The sequence below is a fragment of the Sciurus carolinensis genome, chromosome 19 (assembly GCF_902686445.1).
Source record: "Sciurus carolinensis chromosome 19, mSciCar1.2, whole genome shotgun sequence".
Taxonomy (NCBI): Eukaryota; Metazoa; Chordata; class Mammalia; order Rodentia; family Sciuridae; genus Sciurus; species Sciurus carolinensis.
The window spans coordinates 880,362-887,342 of NC_062231.1; positions in this window are offsets into that span (position 1 = coordinate 880,362).

The window sequence follows — 6,981 nt, forward strand, 5'->3', positions numbered from 1 at the left end:
ACAGTTGTTTAACCATAATTGTATACACCCCAATTTTTAAGACTAATTGTTCTAAAGAATAAAACTTAATAGACACAAAGTTAAGAGTAAATTAGTGTTTCTAAGAAATCCTTGCCATTTAACCATGTCATTTTACCATATAGATTAAACTTTGGTTTATATCAACACATTAGTATTTCACCTTAGGAAAAACCTTTAATAGCTTTAGCTGTTTTACATACATACAACCAACTTAGTTACACACAGACTTTCTTAGCACTTACTTAGACCCTCATGTATTCCATCACACAGGCACTTTGTTACCCAGAAACATTTCCTTTTTATTAAATACATTTTCAAACCCAGAACCTTTTATTTTCTCTTTCCTATCTGTTGACCCCTTTTTGTTCACATTCTGAAACAACTCTTATGAAATTTCTGAATTTAGATAAATTGCTCTATTTTAATAAGATTAAATATTTTGTTGTTTATAGTACTCTAATTGAAACACAGTTGAAACTTTTGGGACCCTTTGTATATAGAATTCCACTTGTTAGGACATAACTCTTAATAACCTTGTTTTTAGTTTAGTGATGACACAAAGCAAGTTTAAACCCTTTTATTTACCAACCTATGAAAACACCAATAATGTTTAAGTATGATACCCCATGGAATTTGAGGAGTTAAGAGTACCTGATGTTATTTAACAATGAGCATTTTAATTTTGCAAATTAATCAGATGTCACCAACAAACACATTTGAGTAGTCCCATACATGTTAACTCTAATTTACTTATTCTGTAAAAACCAAGAAAGCAGTCAAGTGTCCTGAACAGTATTTGCTGTCTCTTTCCTGTTGAAGAAAAGTCCTAGGAACAATTGATATTAGACATTTTATTAACATCAATATTTTATTTGCTTGACCACCTAGAGACTTGTGAGTTATTTTCAAAGACATTTTACTTTCATTAGTTTACCCAATTTGAATTGAACCTTTAAATCACGTGAATAAAAGTATTTGGATCCATTTTTAAATTTTAATTTTTATGCGTGCTTATATTTAACACAAAACTAAAGGCCTTGTAATATTCATCTCCATTGCAATGTAGCAGATGTTTAAAAATAACTCGAGTTGGATAAAAAGAACTGATCAAAAATCATTAACCTAGGTATGCAGAATCAAAATTATGAGCTCAAAGATACAGCATTAAAGAAAAACAAAACAAACGAAGAATCCTAGAAAATAAGTTAGTTCTGGTTACCAGCCCAGAAGTTTAAAACGGACACTTTTTTTTCTTTTCTTCAGGTTACCCGTTCCTTCCCGCTGAGACTGCTGCAGTTTACATTTTAATGCAGACTTCAGGAAGGCCAGGGACGGGGGAGGGAGGATTACCCAGGACTTTTTAACCCTTTTTTTCCTGGTTGAGAAATCAGGTTAGGTTTGAATGCAGAAGATCACAAAACATCATTTCTCACTACTTTTGAGGAATGGAGCTGCTGAGCTCTCTGCCTAGGGGGATTGGAGTAAACAAATCTCTCAGGAACAAGGAGGAGGACTGTAAAAGTACCCTGTAATGAGTATCCCTAAGCCTAAGATCGGATTAACACAATGAAGAATTTAATAGAAGGCAAGAGGAAAGACCATATAGTACAATACACAAACAGACAGACACGTAGCGCGCTAAATCAAAAATTGGCTAGCTGGTACTTTGTCAATAAAAACAAACAATTTCCAATTATATCAAAGAGTTGCCCAGGGGCAACACAATGCCCAAATGGGGCCAAGAGTTAACCAGAAGCGACAAGTCGCCAGAATGCAGCACAAAAGCTGCTCAGATGTGAGAGTCACTCAAATGCGACAGAGTCGCAAAGACCCTTCTTTGGGCCAGCCTACGTTGAAGGTTGGCCATTCAGAGTGCAGAGGGTTACCCACTTCTTCCTTTTGACCTCGACCGACAAGTTGCCGGCACAGTTCCGGACATCTTGCCAATGGTCGAGGGTGAGACTCAGGGGGGGTTACCATGGATTGCCCCATTTCAGTCTCGCTGGTAAAAAGGAAATTAAGAAACAGGCACAAGCACAAGAGAATGCAGACAAGACAACAGATTACAAACGCTGCGCGTCTTCGGTACAGACCGAAAGTACTAAGCGGCGTCGGGAGCGTAAGCCCCTCCGGCCAAGAAACAAATTACTAACGCTATGTTGTGCCCAAAGGCTTGAGATCCCACAAGGACCACCAGAGACCACGATCAATGCAAGCAGCAAAGAGTCATTTATTAGCGAGTTCGAACTCGGTCCTCTGCATCCTTAATCAACGACGCTAGGAGAGAGGCCCCGAGCCCTCGTCAGCAGGGTTTTTATAAGGAAAAGCAAGCAGTTTTACAGTGTTCTTCTAATTGGCTAACATTCGAACAGCTAAACCTCCCCTGGTTGGGTCCGGTCAATCTATTTGATTTTCATTGGGTCCGGCCAGAACTGGACGGTCCTAGAGGAAGAAGGGAGGAGGGAAGGGGTGAACTATTCAGGAGCTGAGTCGGGGCTAGGCCCTGCTCTCGTCCTTGACGGATAAGGTCTCCAGGCAACTGCACATTCCTCAGACAAATATCTCTTAACAACTTTGGTAAGCACAGGGGCCCAGCAGTCCTGTTTGTCCTTGAGACAGTTAGCAGCACAGATATCACCCTGCTCTCAACATCCCCCCTTTCCAAGAACATTTAGAGAGCCAATCTTGGGTCTCTACTGTTCTAATTTTTGCTGCTTAATGGGCTGATATTGGGCCTTTAGCACCATTAGCTGTACTGTATTTATTTTATCTTTAACAAAAGCAATTAACTTATTGATGATACAAGGTCCTATAGTTAAAGCTAGTAACAACAATATTAGGGGTCCCACTGTAGTGGACACCAGAGTAGTTAACCAAGGGGAAAAATTGAACCAGGATTCAAACCAGTTCTGACTAGCTTCCCATTTTTTCTTTCTGTTTGTTAGTCCTTCTCTGACTTTTGCCATGGATTCCCTCACTACTCCAGAATGATTAGCATAAAACCAACATTTTTCTCCCAGAGCTGCACATAGACCTCCTTGCTTACAGTCTTTAAAGTCAGGTAAATTTGGTAATTAATGAGCTCCGGAGATCCTTGACATTTAATTCTTCCAGGAGCAGTCTCCAACTTCCAAAGGCAGATGGCTTCATGGCTTCATTTCCTCAGATTGACCCGATTCCCTATTTTTACACTAACTACCTGTCCTTATTCTGACTTTATTTACCCCTCTAATACTAGGAACTCCTTCACTGCTGTAGGGAAAATGGGCGATGACCAATCTGACTTCTTCGAGCTGGAAGTGGGCAGCGTGGGGCAAGCAGTTTGGAGTTCCCTTTTTAAAATCGGGTCAACTGAGGGGTCCAAGGTAGAAGTCTGGTTGGGGAAGAGCAGGCTGTAAACTCATCTGGAGGTAGGTGCTTCTATGATAGAAGAACAAAAAGACATGAGTACTGAAATGAAATTAGTACAAAGTAAATGTTGCAGCATCTGGAGCATGCCACTGAGTATCATGAAAATGACAGAAGTTAATCTCTCACCAGGAGGTGGAAGAACTGAGAAATTGTTCCCATAACTAGACCTAGCAAAGGCTGGAAAGGACAAGGCCTTTATTTGAGAACTTTAACATTGTCCAGGTTATCAGGAATGTAAACACAACATGTAACTTTTAATGTCATAGATATCCCCAAAAATATAGTTAAGCTACTTAATGTCATCTGATTTTTGTAAAATATTCCTTTATTGGTATAACCTGTGTTTAGTAGAGAGCTCTATACTTCTGTTACTTAGGGCTAGGTAATCATACGAGCAAACATAGATTAAGTCTACCTGTGTAGCTTAGGAAGGTCTGTAGGCCTTAAACTGACTAAAAACTTCTGACTCTGGCAGTTTCTCTTGATAGTTATCAGGCACATTTGCTGAAGAATCTTTCTTTCATTTGTAGCTTCCAGTTTTTATTCTAGTGGACTAACACAAGTGTACATCTTAAGTTACTTTTAACTGTTATTTCTTTTAAGTGCCCAAGAATGGCTATATTTTGGTTTTAACTGTTTTGCTGGGTGTCCAAGACCAAGCTGGTCAAATTGACCTGGTTCCTGTCTTATTAAAGAGTCAGCTGAGTTCCCACAGGGGCCACTCGTAGAGAACTTAAAAGCAGCTTCTTAGCTCCACCAGTGCCATTGGTTAGGCAGGGTCTCCTTGATGAGGTGACTTCCTTTGGAAGCATTAAGGGATGTCTCCCTTTTTCCATGACCCTCCTCTGCAGCAGATGCACTGAGTGATTTTTCATCCTCTAGTCTCAACAATCTCCTTGATCAGGAGGTTGTGTGACCCAGAGTTGCAGCACTCCTTAGAGAAGTCCTCTTATTCCCTGGGTTCAGGCTGACTGATGGCAAAAGATCCAAATACTGGCCTATCTTGCCTTCTGTATTTAATTCCAATCTCTAAGTTTGATCTTAATCATCCAGCAAGCCAGTTTCACCAGTCATAAAGTAAGAGTACTGGGCTTTAACTTTAATGTCCATAACTTTACAGTTATTTACCCTTTTATCTAACTGGAGTCTGCATTAGTTCTGGAAATTACCACTATCTGTTCTGATATCTGTTACCACTATCTGTTAGGTGATGGCTTATTATCACAAGTTACCTAGGTTGCGTGTTCTTGAAGCAGCTACTTCTGCAAAACATTAACAGGTAACAGTTTTACAAAATGAAATTAGCAAGAGTAAAAATATATTCTGCTTGTATAATAGCTATCTTGAATTTTGACTGAGAACCACATTATATTTTCTATTTGAGATCATAGTAATTTTACAACAAAAACCAATCTTTTGATTATAACTTTAAATAAGCTGAAGTCTGACTTATTTTGGAGTCACTCTAACATGCAGTAAGGTGGGAGGCAGAGCCTTATCTCAGGTAAGGCGTGACTCTTTATAGATCTTAAGTGTTCTAATCCTACAACTAATTTTCGCCCCTTTTGCCATGACCAGCATGACCAAATTTTCAAGTTCAGTGAGGGTCAAAGGAGTATTAGAAAATAAAGGTTTATAAACACAGATTTTGAAGATTAAGCTGAGGTCAGATGGAGCTCTGTTCTCTGATGGAAATGCACATCTAAAGAGTTATGTTAGCAACATTTATACATGTCTTATTATTAAGTTAAAGACTATGTAAGCATTATTCTTTGTTTTCAGGAGAGTTACAGAGACTAGACCATCTATGCAACTTTTTCCCACAACTGCAAAGTGCAATGTTAGGAACTCTGTGTAACTCTCAAATAAGTCCACTGTCCAAAGTTACTGTAAGGTGGGCAGGAACTAGAGAAGGGAACTGATGAAACACTGGTTATCTAGCAAAACAATTTCTTTCTGCCCAAGAGCTGTGTGCCTGATATCAATGTAAGAGCTGATAGGACTCCTGTACAGAGCCTCCCCAGGGAGGTTACTGCCACAGCAGTTAGGCATCTTGTGTTCCTACACAGGAACACTTTCAGGCACCAGGCATGCTACAGTCATGAAGTCAGGGACCCCAAACTCAGTCATTGTTGTCCCATTTTTGCTATAATGTATTATACTCTTTCCTAAATGTCATTTTAAGAAGTTTACATATATTGATTTCTGAGTCCCTATGAATATTAGTTAACACAGTCTAACATTATATCCAGAACAGGAATCAATCAAAGAAAGGCTGAGAGAGCTTTTAACTTTTCTTTTGTGTAGCAAAATGCTTTTACCTTCTACAATATGAACCTTTAAACAAATCAGGCTGTCACTAACTTTTAGATATACATTTGCATTTAAATTTTTATCTCAGTGAAATAAGTAACCAATTTTACATATACCTTACTGATAATATGTCCCATAATAGAACATTAAATGATAGAAATAAATCCCCAATAAAATTTACTCTTTAAGTTTAATATTACCAGTACAGACAAGTTTATTCTGGAGAATAGCAGCTTGACAAATTTCCTGCTTTAAAAACTTGTATACCTGGAAAATATGAACACATTTAATATACAACTAGAAACCATTTCACAATTACCTTGACACTTTTTTTCTTACCAAATTTAGTTTTTTTAAGAAAAATGTAGACTCTGTAACACAGTACAATACTTTAACAGTTGTTTAACCATAATTGTATACACCCCAATTTTTAAGACTAATTGTTCTAAAGAATAAAGCTTAATAGACACAAAGTTAAGAGTAAATTAGTGTTTCTAAGAAATCCTTGCCATTTAACCATGTCATTTTACCATATAGATTAAACTTTGGTTTATATCAACACATTAGTATTTCACCTTAGGAAAAACCTTTAATAACTTTAGCTGTTTTACATACATACAACCAACTTAGTTACACACAGACTTTCTTAGCACTTACTTAGACCCTCATGTATTCCATCACACAGGCACTTTGTTACCCAGAAACATTTTTTTTTTATTAAATATATTTTCAAACCCAGAACCTTTTATTTTCTCTTTCCTATTTGTTGACCCCTTTTTGTTCACGTTCTGAAACAACTCTTATGAAATTTCTGAACTTAGATACTCTAATTGAAACACAGTTGAAACTTTTGGAACCCTTTGTATATAGAATTCCACTTGTTAGGACATAACTCTTAATAACCTTGTTTTTAGTTTAGTGATGACACAAAGCAATTTTAAACTCTTTTTAACTTACCAACCTATGAAAACACCAATAATGTTTAAGTATGATACCCCATGGAATTTGAGGAGTTAAGAGTACCTGATGTTATTTAACAATGAACATTTTAATTTTGCAAATTAATCAGATGTCACTAACAAACACATTTGAGTAGTCCCATACATGTTAACTCTAATTCACTTATTTTGTAAAAACCAAGAAAGCAGGCAGGTGTCCTGAACAGTATTTGCTGTCTTTTTCCTGTTGAAGAAAAGTCCTAGGAACAATTGATATTAGACATTTTATTAACATCAA